General features: G+C 41.2%; 1 protein-coding gene across 1 annotated transcript in view; it reads right to left on the bottom strand.

Annotated features, from left to right (window-relative positions):
- LOC141053154 (MORN repeat-containing protein 3-like) overlaps positions 1 to 19,751 on the bottom strand; it is a 68,003-nt gene extending 48,252 nt beyond the window's left edge. The window contains exon 1 of the mRNA XM_073550511.1: positions 19,106 to 19,751. The gene's annotated coding sequence lies outside the window, so the exon portion shown is untranslated. The remainder of the gene's footprint in view (positions 1 to 19,105) is intronic.
- Between the last annotated feature and the right edge of the window lie 3,350 nt (positions 19,752 to 23,101).

Below are 23,101 nucleotides of genomic sequence, written 5' to 3'. Positions count from 1 at the left end.
CTGTCATGGACGACCGATAAATCCTAATGGCTAGCAGATGTGAATCCAACCTTAGCTTGAATACATGAATGCAGAGAAGGGCAGATTTACGACCGGTAGAGATAAGAGCCCAGCTAAAGAAAATGTAAAATATTTTGTCTATGAAAGAAATTACGAAGTGAGGTTTTTATGAACTTTGTTGATATAATAGATAGGAAAGCCATATTTCCGGAAATGTGATGAAAAAGCGAATGAAAAGCATGGTTTCGCATAGCTGGGTGATGGCTGGCGCGCCGCCAAATGGATGTCAGCCCAATAGATGACAATATGTATTGTATGCCATGACTCCATATGAACAGATAAAAACATGATAGGAAAGATGACTGTGAGATCTCACGTCTGGGACCTTAAAGTGTAAAGATATCGTTAAAGCTGAGAATTTCATACATTTTGAAGATTAAGACACATCCTATAATTATGTGAAGTGCAGCCCTGTTATGAGTCGCCAGTAGTGTTGAGCATTCCGATACTGCAAAAATCGGGTATCGGCCGATATTCGCTGTACCGGAATTCCGATACCGAGTACGAATATTTTTACAATATCAAATACCGGAATCGGAAGTTCCCATAATGCAATGAGCCAGTGTTGTGGCTGTGATTGGCTGCTGAAATGATGTCATCATGATGTGCAGTCTGTGCGCATCATGATGCGCGGTCTGTGCGGGCTGCCGGGGGTCTGTACAGGCCTGCCGGGGGTCTGTGCGGGCTGCCGGGGGTCTGTACGGGCCTGCCGGGGGTCTGTGCGGGCCTGCCGGGGGTCTGTGCGGGCTGCCGGGGGTCTGTACGGGCCTGCCGGGGGTCTGTGCGGGCCTGCCGGGGGTCTGTGCGGGCCTGCCGGGGGTCTGTGCGGGCTGCCGGGGGTCTGTACGGGCATGCCGGGAGTCTGTATGGGCATGCCGGGAGTCTGTACGGGCATGCCGGGAGTCTGTACGGGCCTGCCGGGGGTCTGTGCGGGCTGCCGGGGATTGTGTGTGTGTGCAGGCATCGTCCGATGGGACTACAAGTCCAATCGGGCTATGTCTGCTACAATGACAGTGACTGACACATTAGCCAATGATGGGACAGTAGTAGTCCCATCATCCGGCTAATGTGTTGAATGTAAAAAAAAAAAACATACATACTACATACATACTACATATATACAACATTCATACAACATACATACACACTACATATATACTACATTCATACAGCATACATACATACATACTGCAAACTACATATATACTACATTCATACATACTACATATATACTGCATTCATACAACATACATACATACTACATATATACTACATTCATACAATATACATACATACTACATACTACATATATACTACATTCATACAACATACATACATACTACATATAGATTCAAGATTCAAAGAAGCTTTATTGGCAGGACTAAATATACATTAGTTTTGCCAAAGCAGGTGTACAGAAGGGGATAGGGACTGTAGGGATGTTGGGAAGGGGCTGTAGGAAAGGTGAATGGGGCAGATTCAGGATGGGGCTATAGAAGTCCATGGCATAGGGTAGGTGGATGGGGGCATGGGGGCAGATCCAGGATGAGGCTATAGAAGTCCATGGCATAGGGAAGGTGGATGGGGGATTGGGGCATATCCAGGGTGGGTGCCATAGAAGTCCATGGCATATCATAGTTCTCTTTCTCGCAGTCTATGGCATTCGCTCACATATTGCGCTGCTATCTCCACTGCTCTCTCTTCTTCCCCCAGCAGGATGTATGTTTTCTCTTCCTCCTTCATGGTGGTGAAATCCGGGAAGAGATGTGAGAGTCTCCTGAAGTGAGTGTCCCTCACTGCTGAGTACTTGGAGCAGTGTAGCAGGAAGTGGGTCTCATCCTCCAGGGCCTCCTGGTCACAGTGTTGGCACAGTCTTTCCTCCCTGGGCTTGTAGCTCTGCCTGTGTCTGTTGGATTCGATGGCCAGACTGTGGGCACTGAGTCTATACCGGCTCAGGATCTTGCGGTCTTTGGGGTCCGGGAGTTTCTCCAGGTATGGGGCCTGTCTGTAGTCTCTCTGTAGACTCCGGTACATGGTCAGTTTCTGTGAGCTGATGATGTCGTTCTTCCAGTCACTTACGTACCTCTCCTGGCCTTCGTCTACCATCTTCCTGATTCCGGCTTTTGTCAGGTTGTTGTGATTGGTGTTCTGGTCAGGTTGGGTTTGGGTGAGCTGTTCCGAGGGTCCTGGTTTTTCTGTTTCCCCTACATGTGTCAGGGCTTTATGGTGATGGGAGCTTGGATTGCTACTACGTAGGTGAGCCCGGAATGACAGTGCCCTCTTTAGAACCATTAGGTGTAGAGGGAATCTGCCCAGCTCGGCCCGGCAAGCACTGTTGGAGGTGCTCCGATGGACTTGGAGAAGGTGCTTGCAGAATTCCAGGTGGAATATTTCTGTTGGGCTTGAATCCCACTTTGACCAGTCTGGGTAGGTGTGAGGACCCCAGACTTCGCTGCCATACAGGAGGATTGGGGCGATGATAGAATTGAAGATTTTTAACCAGACCCTCACTGGTGGCTTTAGATGGTAGAGTTTCCTTCGGATGGCATAGAAGGTTTTGCATGCCTTGTCTTTCAGGGTCTCTATGGCTTGTTTGAAGCTCCCTGATCGGTGAATCTCTAGGCCCAGATAGGTATATTTGTCCGTTCCTGTAAGGGCGCAGTTGTTGAGGATAAATGAAGGGTGCTGGTCTGATTTTCTCTTTCTCTTCTGGAACACCATGATGTTGGTTTTCTTTAGGTTGACCGGTAGAGCCCAGGTGGAGCTGAATTTCTCTAAGATTTTCAGGTTGTCTTGGAGGCCTTTCTCGGTTGGTGACAGAAGCAGCAAGTCATCTGCATACAGCAGGAATTTCACCTGCACGTCGTGGAGGGTGAGACCTGGTGCTGTGGAAGATTCCAGAGCGGTAGCCAGCTCATTGATGTAAATGTTGAAGAGCGTTGGGCTTAGGCTGCAGCCTTGTCTGACTCCCCGGCTCTGCTGGAAATAAGCCGTTCTGCCATTCACACTCACACTGCAGAGGTTCTCGGTGTAGGAGCTTTTGATAACATCATAGGTCTTTCCTCCTATTCCGCTCTCCAGCAGTTTCAGGAATAAGCCTGGGTGCCACACCGAATCAAAGGCCTTTTTAAAGTCCACGAAACAGGCGTATATCTTCCCGTTCTTTGTATTGTGGACGTGGCTCTGAATGAGGCTGTGCAGGGTGTAGATGTGGTCAGTAGTGCGGTGGTTTGGCATGAAGCCTGCTTGGCTCTTGCTGAGGACGTTGTGCTCGGTGAGGAAACTAAGGATCCTCTTGTTCAGGATGCTGTTGAACAGTTTTCCCAGGTTGCTGCTGACACATATTCCTCTGTAGTTGGCTGGGTCATACCTGTCCCCATTCTTGCGGATGGGTGTGATGAGGCCTTGATTCCAGGTACGAGGGAAGTAGCCGGCACTTAGCACAATATTGAAGAGTTTAACCATTGCGGCCTGTATTTCTGGTGGGCTGTACTTCAGCATTTCTGGTAGGATTCCATCCAGGCCACCGGCTTTTCTACATCTTATGGAAGAGATTCTCTCTGCTACTTCCTGTAATGTAATAGGTGGATCCACGGGGTTTTGGAAATTTTTTACTTTTTGTTCCATTGCTTTTAGTTTTGCCATTATGTTTTCCTGTTCTTGGCTTAGTTCTTCCTTTGGAATGTCTTTATAGAGGTCTCTGAAGTACTGGAGCCAGATGTTGCCATTTTGGATATGGATGTTGTTTTTCTTGTCTTTTGTGCCCATGTGGTTCCATAGTTCCCAGAAGGAGTTGTCTTGGAGGGCGTCTTGGAGTTGGTTAAGTTTGGTGATGTAACTCTGCTTCCTCCTCCTGAGGATGGTTTTGTACTGCCTTTGTATGGTTTCATAGGCTTCCCTCAGACCCGGGTGGTTGGGGTCTCTGTGTTTCTTGTTTGAGGCTGTTTTCAGGGTCTTCCGTACAGCTTTACATTCTCTGTCAAACCATCCATTGATCTGTTTTTCTTTTGGTCTCTTGTAGTTGACTTTTTTAAGGTCGGACAGTCTGGCCATTGCATAGAATATATTGTTGAGGTCTTTTGCAGCTTGACTCACTCCCTTTGGGTTAGGCTGGTACTCGTAGTTGTAGAAGTGGTGGAGCATCCGCTGTATTTCAGGTCTGCTGGGAACCTCTTTATACTTTAATGCCGACGTTTTGTGCCATTTATAGGATGGAGGCCGGGTGAAGAGGCCGCTCTGCTGTGGCTTTTGAGTGGATGGTTTCTCTGTAGATTTCAGGTACAGAAGAAGTTGGTTGTGGTCTGACAGGTGCGTTTGTGGGGAGACTATGAAGGCGCTGATATTTGCCAGGTTCATATCTGTAATGGCATAATCTACAACACTCCTCCCTACATGGGAGTTTAGTGTGCACCTCCCTAAGGAGTCTCCTTTGGTTCGTCCGTTAAGAATATGAAGTCCTAAACTTCTGCATACGTTCAGGAGCTTTTTACCACTTTTGTTGACTGTACTGTCATAGCTGTTTCTCTCTGTGACTACTGAGTCTTGGCCGTTATTCTCTGCTCCAAATATGTAGATGTTCCCATCCGTGGCCAGGAAGTCGTTTTCTCTCCCTGTTCTTGCATTGAGGTCTCCAAAGATGAGAACTTTGCCCAGGCCCTGATAGTGGGCGGCTTCTCTTTGTAAGATCTCGAAGCAGTCTGGATTGAAGTAGGGTGACTCTGGCGGTGATATATAGGTGGCGCAGAGATAGACATCAGACTGAGAGGTGAGGATGGAGCTGCTGATCCTGATCCATATGTGGCTGCCTCCTCTCTTCACCGGTTTGATGTACTGGTGGAGCTCCTCTTTATGCCAGATCAGTATTCCTCCTGAGCTCCGGCCCTGTTTGATGTTTTTATTTTTCAGGGCAGGGACAGAGATTTACATATATACTACATTCATACAACATACATACATACATACTACATATATACTACATTCATACAACATACATACATACATACAACATTTATACTACATTCATACAACATACATACTACATTCATACAACATACATACTACATTCATACAACATACATACATACTACATATATACTACATTCATACAACATACATTCATACATTCATACAATGCATACATATAGACATACAGTACATATAACATAGAGTACATACTCACCATCACTTATCACTTTGATCCCCGAAGCCAGTGTCATCTTTAAAAAATATTAAAATAACAAACAAGCGATATATTCCCTGATCCGCAGATTTCGATGAGTGTCCCACGACGATCTCCTGCACTGCATCACTGAGAGGTTACTATAGTTCACTGGTCTCACTTTATGGAAAAAGCTGCGTGGGAACTTTCTCACACAGCAATGCCAAAAGTGAGACTAGGGACTATTTTTTTTTACAGTGACGGAGGAATACTGTGCGGAAGGATACCTATCTCCCGTCATTGTATTCCTGGGGCCCCTAGAGAGCGGTGGCATCAGCTGATGCTGCTGTTCTCCACGGGAGATCGTCGTGGGACACTCGTGGATTTCTGCGGATCAGGGAGTACATCTTTTTTTATTTTAATATTTTTTAAAGATGACACTGGCTTCGGGGATCAAAGTGACAAGTGATGGTGAGTATGTACTCTATGTATGTACTGTATGTCTATATGTATGTATTGTATGAATGTATTGTATGTAGTATGTATGTTGTACGTGTATGTCTGTAGCATGTTTTATGTTTGTATGTAGTATGTATGTTGTATAAATGTAGTATATATGTAGTATGTATGTATGTTGTATGAATGTAGTATATATGAAGTATGTATGTAGTATGTATGTGTGTTGTATGAATGTATTATATATGAAGTATGTATGTAGTATGTATTGTGGTGTAGTAACCACTATGTCCGCTAGGGGGCACTGTGTTGAGGTTCCAAGGGAGAGGATGAGTGGCAGAATCCTGAAGGATGGTTGTGTATTTCAAAGGGGGTGGCTTTGAGATGGAGACTTAGTTATGCGTATTGATCAGCAATGGTATTGCTGAGGTGTTATTTCAAGGTATAAGGGAGAAGTCTCTAGGTAACTTGGGAGTTGGGCGGGCCAGTTACCAACAAACCCACCCAGGGGTGTGTCTGAAAACGCCTGTTGTAAAAGGCTATGTGAATGCCTGAAGGACCTGTGATGAGGTCATAGACACGTGACCCGGTGGGCGTGGATATGGACCATATAATGTGGCCAGAGTGGGTCACATGGGGTGAATGCTGGGACCTGATTGATCCAGTTTGGAAGGTCTTGTGCAAAGAGACGTCTGTCTTCCTAACAGCACGTGTGGTCGCTGTGTAATAGCTGCCAGAGCCTGAGAGTTCCCTGGAGGGATATGGATGTCTGCAGCGTGAATGAAGCAGCCGTGAAAGAACCCTGACGGGGTGAGACAATACTGAGGCTGAAGGGCCTGTATGCTGGACATTTTCATAACCTATGTGATATAAGGATTACAGAGTGAAACTCTATGGATGCTATGCAGTTGTTATGAAGTTATGTTGCCTCTGTGATGGTTTATGGTGTTTAATAAACCGCATGGACTGTGTTATGGCTTATGAAGACCCGTGCTGGATCTGTTTTTGTTCGCTGCAAGCGACAATCCCCTAAGTAAATGACAGCGCTACCTCACAGTATGTTGTATGAATGTAATATATATGAAGTATGTATGTAGTATGTATGTTGTATGAATGTAGTATATATGAAGTATGTATGTAGTATGTATGTATGTTGTATGAATGTAGTATATATGATGTATGTATGTAGTATGAATGTAGTATATATGTAGTATGTATGTAGTATGTATGTAGTATATATGTTGTATGAATGTAGTATATATGAAGTATGTATGTATGTAGTATGAATGTAGTATATATGAAGTATGTATGTAGTATTTATGTATGTTGTATGAATGTAGTATATATGATGTATGTATGTTGTATGAATGTAGTATATATGTAGTATGTATGTAGTATTTATGTATGTTGTATGAATGTAGTATATATGAAGTATGTATGTAGTATTTATGTATGTTGTATGAATGTAGTATATATGAAGTATGTATGTAGTATGTATGTTGTATGAATGTAGTATATATGTAGTATGTATGTTGTATGAATGTAGTATATATGTAGTATGTATGTTGTATGAATGTAGTATATATGTAGTATGTATCGTAGTATTTATGTATGTTGTATGAATGTAGTATATATGAAGTATGTATGTAGTATGTATGTTGTATATATGTAGTATGTATGTAGTATTTATGTATGTTGTATGAATGTAGTATATATGAAGTATGTATGTAGTATTTATGTATGTTGTATGAATGTAGTATATATGAAGTATGTATGTAGTATTTATGTATGTTGTATGAATGTAGTATGTATCTAGTATGTATGTATGTTGTATGAATGTAGTATATATGAAGTATGTATGTATGTTGTATGAATGTAGTATGTATCCCTTTTTTTTTTTTTTTTTTTTTTTACATTCAACACATTAGCCGGATGATGGGACTACTACTGTCCCATCATTGGCCAATGTGTCAATCACTGTCATTGTAGCAGGCATAGCCCGATGGGACTTGTAGTCCCATCGGACGATGCCTGCACACACGCACAGACCCCCAGCAGCCCGCACAGACCCCCGGCAGGCCCGTACAGACCCCACCCGCACACACAGACACGCACAGTGTCCGCCCACGCACCGCCCACACTTTTCCCCCCTCCCGAACTGGATGTACAAGTAAAGAAAGGGTTTTTTTTATTCCGATATTTCCGTCTCATTGACTTGAATGGGGTTTCCGGTATCGGAATAGGCGATACCCGATACTTTTTGGGTATCGGTCCGATCCAATCCAATATTTCTCAATATCGGATGGTATCGCTCAACACTAGTCACTAGTGTTGAGCGATACCATCCGATACCCTAAAATATCGGATCGGATGGTATCGGCCCAATACGAAAAAAGTATCGGGTATCGCCGATTCCGATACCGGAAGTCCCATTCAAGTCTATGGGACTTTCGGTATCGGAATAACAAAAACCCTTTTCTGTCCTTGTACAGCCTCTTGGGGGTGTGTATGGGCCTACCGGGGGTCTGTGCCGACTGCCCGGGGGTCTGTACCGGCCTGCCGGGGGGCAGTGCCGACTGTCCGGGGGTCTGTGCGGACTGCCGGGGGTCTGTGCCGGCCTGCCGGGGGGCTGTGCCGACTGTCCGGGGGGTTGTGCAGGCATCGTCCGATGGAGGAAAGAAAAAGCACCACTGCAAAAAGCGCACACTAAACTCAATAAGATAGAAAATATTTATTGATGCAAAAGAGATATTAAAAATATGCTAAAAACATGATAGGCAACCCACAATAATATAATATAATGGTTGAACATGTATGACATATATAACTAATATAGTAATCCATATGCAGTCCAACCAATGAGAGAATATCTCAGCAACCACCCTAAGGCAAGGCTCATGGGGACCACCAGGCCCTAATATAATCGAGTAACTGACAATAATGCACTCCACATAGTCATATGTATTCTCTATTCAAGGCATATGGGCCACAATAGGCCTCAGAACAGGAAGGCCAGAATCCACCACCCAGTATTCCAGATGCCACACCAAGCACAACTGGCGGTAAAGCTGTGATGAAATAAAACAACAAGTGGGTGCTCAACCCAGGACCATACCCCACGCGTATCGCCACAACCCGCGCGGCTTCGTCAGGGGAAGTGAGTTGGTTGGGGTCCGGATTGCTTAAATACCTTACTGAGACCAGGTGAATGTATTTATGCGCCGTGGTAGAGCCCCCTCCATCCGGAAGACCCTTCTCAGAGACCGGCGTCCCGGTCTCATGAAAAAACATGGCCGCCGCGCATGCACTTTGTGATCCACATGTAGCTGGTAAATGAAACCAGAACTCCACTGCGCCTGCGACCAGTGGGACGCATAGGATTCTCCCATGGAACGCAGGACCGACATACATGCAGTTAGTGTGCTGCAAGTCAGTCAATACGCAGCGCTTTGAGGACATATGCCCATAGATTATACTAGGGAGCACAAAAAACGCGCAAAGCTCCCAGGCGTGCAATACACAAGGACAAACATAAGACAATACAGCATATACAGATACATAAAGGAAGGGGCACACAACATAGATTAAGAGGAATAGGATGGATCATGGTATACAGGAATAATCATGGCAAAGACCCAGAAAATGGAAAAAAAATTTAAATAAATAAAAAAAAACAAAAAACAAAAAAAGGAGAGGAAGGGGAAATCTAGAATTCCATCTGGACCCCAGATAATGATGAACAACTCCAGTATAGGGAGTAGGGGCTAGCAAGAAAACCCATGTATATAGAGTGGACCACACTCCATTCCATAGAGATGAAATATTGTTATATATGCCCCACTTGACAATTATAACACTATTATAAAGATAATAAATGAATCCCAGATGACATAATATCCCAAGGAAGATGAGAGGAAGAAAAAATAATACAATAAAATAAAGACAATAGTCAACTAGAGTTAATGCGCCAACCAGAGACAATAGAACTCCATCCTTGCTGTGACCACTATAAAGTGGCCCATCCACAATCGACAGATCAACCCAATACCCCACATAATGGTCCCCATGAGCCCAAAAACGCGGACACATCTGTCGAACCACACTGTGTCAAAAAATAAATACTAGATGATCCGTCAAGGGTAATAAAGCCCAGTCATATATCACCAGCCTAGTAAGAACAACAATAGCATCCCCTAGGGGAACCCCTAGTGATCAAAGACATTGACCCAATAGAGGAATCCCCCAAAAGGCGATACAAAATTCCATATATCCATGTATAATAAGGCATGATAAATCTAATCAATAATCCCAAATTTTATTCAATTACTTAATACATATATGGATAACAAGCCCAAACGCAATATATCTTTGATGCGACATCCACACGATGACAAAGTGACCGTCTTCCCACTAATGGACATATCCAAGAAGGGCACAGCCTAGGGAGAAAGGAAAGGGGGACATCATCAGTAATCAACCTAGGAATCCTGTGAACAGGAGCTCTTCATTTAAGCCATTCGGGCTCAGTGAATCCAAGTTGAAAATCCACCTGGATTCCACTTGTAGTAATAATTTCCTGGGTGAGCCTCCCCTATTAGACAGTGATATTCTCTCCAATCCAACCACCCTAGTATCAGCAACCTTACCAGCATGGTGGGTCAGGAAATGAGCTGCCACAGATGTCAAGGCCTTGCCCTTGGCTTGATCGGTACATGCCAGATTAATCGTCGAGAAATGTTTCTGTATCCTACGGCGTAACTCCTGGGAAGTTTGACCGCTGTATACCTGATGACATGGACAGATTAAGGCATAGACCACACAATTAGTTTTGCAATTAATGTACGACATCAACTTATGTCTGGTCCCATCTCTTGGGTTCACAAAATAATCCCTAGTAGAATGCATGTGGGGACATATGGTACAATTACCACATGCAAATGAACCCCTGAGTATTATGCCCCTATCTAACCCAATTGTTGGTCTCATGTAGTGACTTTTAGTTAAAATATCTCTGAGATTCGGAGCCCTTCTTGCTGTAATGCAGGGCTGCTCCGACATATACATATATGCTACATGCAAAATGCATACTACATATATACTACATGCATGCAACATACATACTACATATATACCACATATATACTACATGCATGCAACATACATGCTACATATATACTACATGCATGCAACATGCATACTACATATATACTACATGCATGCAACATGCATACTACATATATACTACATGCATGCAACATACATATATACTATATACACTACATGCAACATGCATACTACATATATAGTACATGCATGCAACATACATACTACATGCAACAACATACTACATATATACCACATATATGCAACATGCATACTACATATATACCACATGCATGCAACATACATATATACTACATATATACTACATGCATGCAACATACATATGCCACATATATACTACATGCATGCAACATGCATACTACATATATGCCACATATATACTACATGCATGCAACATACATATATACCACATATATACTACATGCATGCAACATGCATACTACATATATACTACATGCATGCAACATACATATATACTACATGCATGCAACATACATATATACCACATATATACTACATGCATGCAACATGCATACTACATATATGCCACATATATACTACATGCAACATACATACTACATATATACCACATGCATGCAACATTCCAGGAATCCAATGACGGGAGGTAGGTATCCTTCCGCACTGTATTCCTCCTCCACTGTAAAAAAAAAAAAAAAAAAAGTCCCTAGTCTCACTTTATGGCAAAAGCTGCGTGGGAAATCTCAAGCCTCTAGGAATCATGGCTCTTTACAAGTAGCCATTTAATGAATTATGATCCCACCATAATCTTTGTTCTCTGGTAAGCAAATGCTCCAGCTTCACCATTTGAGAATCAGGATCATTTAAAGAGGGACTTTCCTGATTGTCCTCTGAAAAAATAGCTGCCAATTTATTTAGGAGAGTCTGTTGATTATCCATAGTGAATATTATATCCAATGCTGTGACACCGTTGACATATAACCGGTAAAACTGTTAAAATATCAAGTACTTGGATTTGGAGGATATAAGTACTAGGAACGAGTGCCATTACAAACAAAATTATGAAGTATCTGTATGTAGAGAATCCCATTATTCCAGTTTATCACTCACTTCCTAAGGTTCATAAGGAAATTTTTCCTCCACCTATGAGACCTATAGTCTCTGGTATAGGTTCCTTTAGTGAAAGGCTTGGAGAATGGGTGGATCATTTTTTGAAACCTCTAGTCCCATTGACACCTAGTTTTCTTGGGGATTCCAGGGATGTTGTTGGAGTCTTGGAGAGAATACAGTGGCAGAAGAGTTATGTTTGGTTGTTATGTGATGTGGTGGGACTTTATCCCTCTATCCCCCCACATCATATAGCTCTGAGATGCATTAGGTGCTATTACATCGGTATAGCTCATATGATATAAACATTCAAAATTTTATTACATCTGCAATAGTTTCTCCTTGAATATAACTATTTTTCATTTAACAATAGATTTTTCTTACAAACACAGGGCGTGAGCATGGGACCACGCTTTTCCCCGTCCCTTGCTAATATAGTCATGGCTACATGGGAGGAAAATTTCATTTTTTGTGATGATAACCCTTATAAAGATGGTATTGTTTGGCTAGGAAGATATATTGATGATTTGGTGTTTATTTGGGATAAAAATGTTTTGGGAGATACTTTTATTAGTGATTTTTTAAACTATCTAGACACCAATGACTACAACCTTAAATTTACCAGCTCAGTACATAATTTTTCGGCCAATTTTCTGGACTTGACTCTAACAGGTGATTTGATCACACATCAGATTAACCCCTTCCTGACATCCGACGTACTATCCCGTCCATGAGACCCGGGCCCCTATGCCCATGGACGGGATAGTACGTCTACCGCGATCAGCGGCGCCCACGTGGTGAGCGCCGCTGATCGCGGCCGGGTGTCAGCTGATTATCACAGCTGACACCCGGCACAATGTGTGACCGCCCCCGACACGTTAACCCCTTGCACACCGCGATCAAACATGATCGCGGTGTACTGGGAGTTAAAGGGAAGCATCGGCAGGGAGGGGGCTCCCTCCGTGCTTCCCTGAGCCCCCCACGGCAGCGCAAAGTGCAGCGCTGCTGCGGGGGGCTATTTCCCTACAGGCCCCCGGATCCAAGATGGCGACGGGGGCCTTCGGGGGCCTGTAGGGAGCTGGCTTCCTCAGTGCCTGCAAAGCGCAGGCATGAGGAAGTCTGCAGCAGTGCCTGTGACAGATCGCTGATCTGTCACAGTGATCTGTGATGTGACAGATCAGCGATCTGTCACAGGACAGTGATGTCCCACCTGGGACTATGTAATAAAGTAAAAAAAAAAGAAAAAAAAAGTGTAAAAATAATTTAAAAAAAAAAAAAAAAAAAAAAAAAAAAAAAATCGCCAAATAAATTAGTAAAAAAAAAAAAAAATATTCCCCAATAAATTCATTTTTTGAAAATAAAAACAAAACAATAAAAGTACACATATTAGGTATCTCTGCGTCCGTAACGACCCGCCCTATAAAACTGTCCCATTAGTTAACCCCTTTATCGAACCCCTTAGGCTGGTTTCACATTAGCGCTTTTTAAGCGCACGCACGGCCGGGGGTAGCTCCGCCCCCGAGCTGGCTCTCTGCCCGGCGTGCCCGCCCCTTGCTTGTAGCGCCGCCTCCTAGCGCACAGCGGCGCCTGCGATCGGCGCACCCTATCTTTAGCATAGGGTGCGCAGATCGTGCGCAGGCCGTGCGCTAGTTGCGCTTTGACCTGCGCTGCGCACTTTTGACGGTGCGCCGTGCGCGCCAAAATCAAACTTTTTGGATTTCGGCGTGCTCGGCGCACCGTCAAAAGTGCGCAGCGCAGGTCAAAACGCAACTAGCGCACGGCCTGCGCACGATCTGCGCACCCTATGCTAAAGATAGGGTGCGCCGATCGCAGGCGCCGCTGTGCGCTAGGAGGCGGCGCTACAAGCAAGGGGCGGGCACGCCGGGCAGAGAGCCGGCTCGGGGGCGGAGCTACCCCCGGCCGTGCGTGCGCTTAAAAAGCGCTAATGTGAAACCAGCCTAAAAAGATAAAAATAAAAAACGAAGCAAAAAATAATGATTTATTATCATACCGCCAAACAAAAAGTGTAATAACGCGCGATCAAAAAGACGCATATAAATATCCATGGTACCGCTGAAAACGTCATCTTGTCCCGCAAAAAACGAGCCACCACACAGCATCATCAGCGAAAAAATAAAAAGTTATAGCTCGCAGAATAAAGCGATGCAAAAATAATTATTTTTTATATAAAATAGTTTTCATTGCATAAAACCGACAAAACATAAAAAAAGACCTAAATGAGGTATCGCTGTAACCGTACTGACCCGAAGAATAAAATGGCTTTATCAATTTTACCGCACACGGAACGGTGTAAACGCACTCCCCCAATAGAAATTCATGAAACGCTGGTTTTTGTTCATTCTGCGTCCCAAAAATCGGAATAAAAAGCGATCAAAAAATGTCACGTGCCCGAAAATGGTACCGATAAAAACGTCAACTCGTCCCGCAAAAAATAAGACCTCACATGACTCGGTGGGTCAAAATACGGAAAAATTATAGCTCTCAATATGTGGTGATGCAAAAACTATTTTTACAATAAAAAGCGTCTTTTAGCGTGCGACAGCTGCCAAAAATAAAAACCGCCATAAATAGTAAATCAAACCCCCCGTTATCACCCCCTTAGTTAGGGAAAAATAATAAAATTAAAAAAATGTATTTATTTCCATTTTTCCATTAGGGTTAGGGCTAGGGTTAGGGCTGAGATTAGGGTTAGGGGTGTGTTGGGGTTCGGGTTGGAGTTAGAATTGGGGGTTTCCACTGTTTGGGCACATCAGGGGCTCTCCAAATGCAACTTGGCGTCTGATCTCAATTCCAGCCAATTCTGAGTTGAAAAAGTCATATGGTGCTCCTTCCCTTCCAAGCTCTGCCATGCGCCCAAACAGTGTTTTATCCCCACATGTATGGTATCAGCCTACTCAGGACAAATTGCAAAACAATTTGTGGGGTCCAATTTCTCCTGTTACCCTTAGGAAAATAAAAAATTGGGGGCAAAAATATCATTTTTGTGGAAAAAAATGATTTTTTTATTTTCATGCCCGGGCATTCTAAACTTCTGTGAAGCCCTTGGGGGTTCAAAGTGCTCACCACACATCTAGATAAGTTCCTTAGGGGTTCTCGTTTCCAAAATGGGGTCATTTGTGGGTGTTTCCACTGTTTAGGTACATTAGGGGCTCTCCAAAGGCAACATGACACCCGCAGACCATTCCATCAAAGTCTGCATTCCAAAACGTCACTACTTCCCTTCCGAGCCCTGACGTGTGTCCATACAGTAGTTTTCTCCCACATATGGGGTGTCAGCGTACTCAGGACAAATTGGACAACAACTTTTGGGGTTCAATTTCTCCTGTTACCCTTGGGAAAATAAAAAAATTGGGGACTAATTGATCATGTTTGTGGAAAAAATATGATTTTTTTATTTTCATGCCCTGGCATTATAAACTTCTGTGAAGCCCTTGGGGGTTCAAAGTGCTCACCTCACATCTAGATAAGTTCCTTAGGGGGTCTAGTTTTCAAAATGGGGTCATTTGTGGGGGGTTTCCACTGTTTAGGTACATTAGGGGCTCTCCAAAGGCAACATGAAACCCACAGACCATTTCATCAATGTCTGCATTCCAAAACGTCACTACTTCCCTTCCGAGCCCTGACGTGTGTCCATACAGTAGTTTTCTCCCACATATGGGGTGTCAGCTTACTCAGGACAAACTGGACAACAACTTTTGGGGTTCAATTTCTCCTGTTACCCTTGGGAAAATAAAAAAATTGGGGACTAATTGATCATGTTTGTGGAAAAAATACAAATTTTTTATTTTCACGCCCGGGCGTTATAAACTTCTGTGAAGCACTGGGGGGTTCAAAGTTCTCACCACACATCTAGATAAGTTCCTTAGGGGGTCTAGTTTCCAAAATGGTGTCATTTGTGGGGGGTTTCCACTGTTTAGGTACATCAGGGGTTTTCCAATCGCGACATGGTGTCCGATCTCAATTCCAGCCAAAAACGTCAAATGGTGCTGCTTCCCTTCCAAGCTCTGCCATGCGCTCAAATAGTGGTTTACCCCCACATGTGGGGTATCAGCGTACTCAGGACAAATTGCACAATAACTTTTAGGGTGCTGTTACCCTTGGAAAAATAAGAATTGAGGGTGAAAAGATCATTTTTGTGGAAAAAATATGATTTTTTAATTGTACGGCTTTATGTTATAAACTTCTGTGAAGCCCTTGGGGGTTCAAAGTTCTCACCACATATCTAGATAAGTTCCTTGGGGGGTCTAGTTTCCAAAATGGGGTCACTTGTAGGGGGTTTCCACTGTTTAGGTACATCAGGGACTCTCCAAACGTGACATGGCGTCTGATCTGAATTCCAGCCAATTTTGCATTGAAAAAGTCTAACGGTGCTCCTTCCATTCTGAGCTCTGCCATGCGCCGAAACAGTCGTCCCGTCCCCCCCACAAATCAGGTATCAGCGTACTCAGGACAAATTGCACAATAACTTTTGCAGTCCAATTTCTCCTGTTACCCTTGGTAAAATAAAAAAAATTGAACCTGAAGTATTTTTTTTGTGAAAAAAAGTTAGATGTTCATTTTTTTTTTAAATATTCAAAAAAATTCCTGTGACGCACCTAAAGGGTTAATAAACTTCTTGAATGTGGTTTTGAGCACCTTAAGGGGTGCAGTTTTTAGAATGGTGTCACTTTTGGGTATTTTCTATCATATAGACCCCTCAAAGTGGCTTCAAATGTGATGTGGTCCTAAAAATAAAATGGTGTTGTAAAAATGAGAAATCGCTGGTCAACTTTTAAACCTTATAACTTCCTAACAAAAAAAATTTTGGTTCCAAAATTGTGCTGATGTAAAGTAAACATGTGGGAAATGTTAGTTATCAAGTTTTTTGTGTGCCATATCGCTGTGATTTAAGGGCATAAAAATTCAAAGTTGGAAAATTGCGAAATTTTCAAAATTTTTGCCAAATTTCCGTATTTTTCACAAATAAACGCAAGTTATTTGAATGAAATTTTACCACTAACATGAAGTACAATATGTCACGAGAAAACAATGTCAGAATCACCGGGATCCATGGAAGCGTTCCAGAGTTATGACCTCATAAAGGTACAGTGGTCAGAATTGTAAAAATTGGCCCGGTCATGAACGTGCAAACCACCCTTGGGGGTGAAGGGGTTAATATTTCACCATACAGAAAAAATATGTATTGTAACAGTATTCTAACGGCTAATTCCAATCATCCCAAACATACTATTAAAAACATTCCTCTTGGTGAACTGATTCGGCTAAAAAGAAATAGCACACAAGAATCCATCTATAAAAAAGAAGCGGACTTAGCCTGCACCAGATAAAGTGAACGAGGTTATCCCGGTTATTATCTGGAAAGAGCAAAAAAAAAAACTGGTAGATAATATGGATAGAGCCCATTTGTTGTACTCTAAAAATAAAAAGACAAAATGCAATAATATTGGTAATGGTTCAAATAAAGTTACCTTTACTACATCTTTTAGTCCCCAGTATCATAATATTGTTGCGATTATTAAGAAATATCTGCCCATTCTGTGTCAAGATAAAATCTTAAAAATACTGGTAGATAGTGAATCTATTTTGTTTGTTGCTAAACGTGCCCCCACTCTAAGGGCAGTTTCACACGTCAGTGTCTCCGGTACGTGTAGTGACAGTTTTCTCACGTACCGGAGACACTGACACACGTAGACACATTCTGATGAATGTGTCCATGCAGATGTCAGCGTGTTTTCACGGACCGTGTGTCCGTGTGCAAAATACGCTGACATGTCCGTTTTTGTGCAACAGCACGGATAACATGGACCCATACAAGTCAATGGGTCTGTGTAAACACGTACCGCACACGGATGCTGTTCGTGTGCGTTTTTAAAAGTCAAAGGGTTAACATTGAAAATAATTTTTCAAAAACACGGACACGGGCATACGGATGGTACACATGGATGTCACACAGACATGGATAGCTCTGGTACTGGTTTTTCCGGTACCGGAATTATCTGGACGTGTGAAACTGCCCTAAGTTCACTTCTATCTTCCAGCCTTTTCAGGGATCCCTTGTCTCTTAAATCACAGGATACCCACTGGTTAAAAACTAAAGGTTTCTATGGGTGTGGAGCTAATGTGTGCAAATGTTGCAAGCATGCCAAAAAATCTAAAACATTTATGTCTATGCACGATAATAAGACTTTTGATATTCTATCATATATTAATTGTAATACCGCCAATGTTATCTATTTAATTAATTGTGAAATTTGCAACAAACAGTATGTAGGTTGCACTATGAATACTTTAAAAAAAGGATCAGAAAGCATCTTTGTGATGCGGTTAATTTGCCACCAGCAGGAGCCTCTGTAGTTGCCCGACATTTTTCACAAATACATGGGGTGATGTCAAGGGTTTTTCTTTTATAGGCATTGAACATGTTAAAAAACCAGAAAGAGGGGGGAATTATCACAAAAAAATTCATGCAACAGAAAGCAAATGGATGTTTCTTTTAGATGCAAGGTTACCGCTTGGATTCAATAATAGAATGGATGTAGCAATACATTATAAATAATTTCTGATCTCATGTTTTTCCAAGTAGTGCTATCATATCTCAGTCATAATGTTTTCATTATATAACACCGTTGTATTAATGTAATAATGTGTGTTTTTAATTATTTCTTTATCCTGGTCAGATAACTTTGTCAGCGCAGGTACTGTTCACACTGATGCTTTTTTTCTCTACTTGTTTCCGGAAGCTATAGAGTTAACATTGAAGGATGTTATCCACACCTGTTACTACTTCTTGATTATGAGGTTAAGAAATGTTTTTTCTACTTAAGAATGTTGGAGTATTCCAGAAGCAGTGTGAGACCGTGAAGAAGGCGGCAGTTGTTACCGCCGAATCGCGTCGTCTGTTCAGCATTATGTCTGCATCTTCTTACTGAACTCTGGAGTTTTTACATTTTCTGCAATAAAAATTCTTGGATTTTATTATACCACCTGAAGTTTCCACTTGCTGGACTTTTCTGCCTTGATTTCTACATTGTTGGACTTGTTCCCAGTCTGGGTCCATGCAACACAGAGGAAACAGGTATTTACCATCCAGAGCTCGGAGGTCAGCTGGTCTGTGTGTGGTTTTGCTACAGTATATATATATATATATATATATATATATATATATATTCAAACAATGTAAAAAACATATAGCCAGCTCACCATTAAGGAGTTCCTCTTAATGCAATAGTCGGTGTTCACCTTATATTCTGCACGGATCCAGGCAGGGAGTATGCCCCAGCAAATAGGAATGTAAGAGAATTGGGATCCAGCAAAAAGATGAAAGTTCACCAGAATTATAAAATCTTCTTCTTTATTTATCCATCAAATCATATGAAAAATATGTGAGGAACTCCAATCAATTGGTAACATTCCAGCAAGGGACTACATGTTTCAGCACTATGTGCCTTCTTCACGGTCCTATTTGAACTGAGCTCCAACACTGGCAATATATCCTCCTTTGTGAAACATATTCAAATTACCCTTAATTAAAAGCAGTGAAACAAACCAGTTAAAAACACCTGAGTAGATGGTTGAAACTCAGTTCAAAAATATTGCTAGAAAAATACATATATTGAACATGTTTTATACATAGACCAATGATATAAACATTAAATAACAAATCAACAGTGATATGGAATAACTGCCGCAAAAATAAAGAAATTTTTATATAAACATATATGAAAAAAATGCATCATGTAGTAGGCGCGATCTAAGTATCAGAGACCATCATAAATATGACTCTCAAAAGAATAACATATTGGAGTAGGTTTAAGATAAAGATATGATCTTTAGAAACTAATGTAGGCACAAGAAAAATAAAAAAAATATTTTGATGTTTGCTTGCTTAATATTGTGCAATAAGGTCCATTCTACTGTTCAATCCGTCAGGAACTCTAGTCTCTAATAAAAAGATCCACCTACTTTCTCTAGAGAGGATTTTACTTTTATGATCACCACCCCTACGTGGTTTTGTAACCACCTCTATTCCCCTAAAGGAAAAGCTTTTTAGATCTCCTTTATGCACATTGGCAAAGTGTTTGGAAACCGCAGAGGCTCCTGCAATAGGCAAATTAACTGCATCCGACAAATGTTTTCGAATACGCTGTTTCAATGAATTAGTGGTGCAACCCACATATTGAAGTCCGCAAATATTACAATCAATAAGATATATTACATTTTCTGTATTACAATTAATAAAAGAAAAAATCTCAAAGTTTTTTCCATTTTTTATAGAAGAAAATGTTTTCGTTTTAACAATATATTTGCAACACTTACAAATTTTTGCACCACAACCATAACAGCCTACACTTTTCATCCAATTTTGTTTCAATTTTTTGTCTGGATCAGTAAATAAACTTGCCGTCAACATGGATCCTATAGTAGGAGCTCTCCCTCCTCGCAACAAATTTAATTGAATATTTTTTTAATATTTGTTTCAGTTCACCACTTTGTTCTAAAATGGGTAAATGTTTTTTAATAATGGAGACTATTTCTTGATACTGTGGACTAAATTTAGTGCTGAAAACTATACCCAAATCATTATGTTCTTTGATATTTTTATATTCCAGCAATTCCTGTCTATTTAAATTGTCTACTATGCCTCTCGCTCTTTTTAGAGACCAGTTTGGGTAACCCCTGGATTTTAATCTTTTTGCCAAAAATTCAGATTCTTTCATATAGGTATCTTTTTCTGTACTATTTCTTTTTGTTCGAATCAGTTCACCTGTAGGTATATTCCTAATTACATGGTTGGCGTGACATGAATTTGCCATCAATATACTATTCACAGCTGTAGATTTGCGATAAGGTTCTACCAACACTTTTTTCTGATTAGAATCTATTTTCAAGGTCAAATCAAGAAAGTTAATTGACAGCTCATTCATGTGACATGTAAATTTGAGATTGAAACTATTTTTATTTAAATATGAAAAAAAGGAAGATGCTAAATCCTTATTCCCCCTCCACACAAAAACCAAATCATCAATGAAGCGTCCCAACCAAAAAATGTTATGTCTAAATGGATTGTTAAAATGAAAAATATACCTCTCCTCCCATACTGACATAGTTAAATTTGCTAAAGACGGTGAGAATTTGGCCCCCATGCTCACTCCCTGTATCTGCAAATAATATTTCTCATCAAAAATGAAATTATGAGTGAGCAAAAAATTAGTTGCAAGCAATAAAAAATGTTGAATTTCAACTGTATACTCACTGTATTTAGATAGATAATATCTGAGGCTCTCCAATGCAACAGAATGTGGAATTGATGGATATAATCCAATAACATCACATGAAAGCCACAGAAAATCATTCCCCCATTCTATTTTTTCTACCATGTTAATAGCTGCTTTGCCATCTCTCAAGTGACTAGGAGTTAAAGCCACAAGGGGTTGTAAATAATGGTCCACCCACTCTCCAAGGCGTTCACTAAAAGATCCTATCCCTGAAACGATAGGTCTAAGTGGGGGAGGAAAAATTTCTTTGTGCACCTTGGGGAGTGAGTGGTAAATGGGTATAATGGGATGATCACAATACAAAGCTTCACTCAATTTCTCTGAAATAGCTCCTGTAGATACACCTTCCTGCAAAATTTTTTTCATTTCCTTATTAAAAGGGAGAGTGGGATTTTCATTTAATTCCCTGTTCACACTGGGGTTTCCCAATGCGGATAAATTAAGTTTCTTATATAAACCCACATCCAGAATGGTAATTGATCCACCCTTATCCGACTGGACAATTTTTAGATCTTTATGCTTACTCAATTCCTGAAGAGCTTTATGCTCATGAAATGTCAGATTATGATGGGTCAGTTCCACTCTGTTATTTAATTCTACCAAATCCCTTTCCACCGCTTCTTGAAAAACATCCAGCATCGGAGGTCTAGATTTAAGTGGGTAAAATTTTGTATTTTTTACATGAAAAGAATCATTTAAATTAACCTGGTATTCTTTGGAGCTTTCAGATTCTAGTTGTCTCAAATTGTACAAACCCACCTGTTCCTCAAATGTAAGTAACCTTTCAACATTCCTATTTTCTACAGAACAAAAATTGTCAGTACCAATATTATCCCCAAAATGACATTTTAAGGTTAAACTACGTGCTAGACGATTGACATCCATCACTGTATCATATACATTGAATTTACATGCCGGGGAAAAACCAAGTCCTTTTGACAAAAGTGAAAGTTGCGGTGCTGAAAGTATATAACTGGAAAGGTTGTAGACTGGTACAGTTACTTCTTCTGTTTCCGGAGTTTGTCCTGATAAGCCTGTTCTCTTATGGCGTCTTCCTCCTCTCCTTCTAATCCGTTTTTTGGTTTAGCTCCCTCTTTGTTGTAATTTCTTTGGTAAGATTTTTTTCTTTTTTCCATACCTTTATTAGATGCACAAGCCACTGATGAATCTGAATAATCATCTGAAGTATCTCCAAAAGTAGTGTCCATATTTTCTTGAGTTTTTTGAAAAGTCACTTTATGTTTGCTGAACCAAGGTTTCCGTTTTTTTAATATTGATGACGGATTCTTACTCCAATTATATACACATTTATTGTTGTAATCCTCCAAATCTCGTGTATATTTTCTTTTTTTAGTCTCAATGATGGTATCCTCTAGTTTATTTAATTTTTGTTGCATTTTTTCATATAATAATTTGTAAGAATCATTGCCTTGATAAATTTCCAGAGAATCTTTCACAATCTTAATTTCATCACTGAGTTTTTTAAGTTCAGTCTCCTCTTCTTCAATGATTAATTTTATAAGACTGAGAGAGCATTCACTAAGGACATTTTCCCACCTGGTCTGGAACTCATCATTATAAGCTGTTGTGGCCACTTTTTTTAATCTCAGACCACGTGGGATCATCCTCCTCTCCCAGTAGCAGCTGAGAGAATTGTGGTCCCACCATAATTTCTGTTCCTTCATCATAATACGTTCCAAATTGTACATGATGGAATTTAATCCCCAAGGTGCTATATCCACTCCATTGACATTGTCATTGAATATCAAGGCAAGTTTATTGCGTCTTGTGTTGCAGTAATCCACTTCCATAGCAAAAAAGGATTTTTTACTAATGGGATCAGTCATATGTAATGAAATTTCAAGTTCAATACTTTGATTATGGGTGCTCGGCTAATACTCCCAGAGGCAATATTCAAACA

Source organism: Dendrobates tinctorius, unplaced genomic scaffold (genome assembly GCF_039654945.1).
Source record: "Dendrobates tinctorius isolate UK_male_01 unplaced genomic scaffold, ASM3965494v1 ptg000165l, whole genome shotgun sequence".
Classification (NCBI taxonomy): Eukaryota; Metazoa; Chordata; class Amphibia; order Anura; family Dendrobatidae; genus Dendrobates; species Dendrobates tinctorius.
This window is presented reverse-complemented; position numbering and strand designations above follow the sequence as displayed.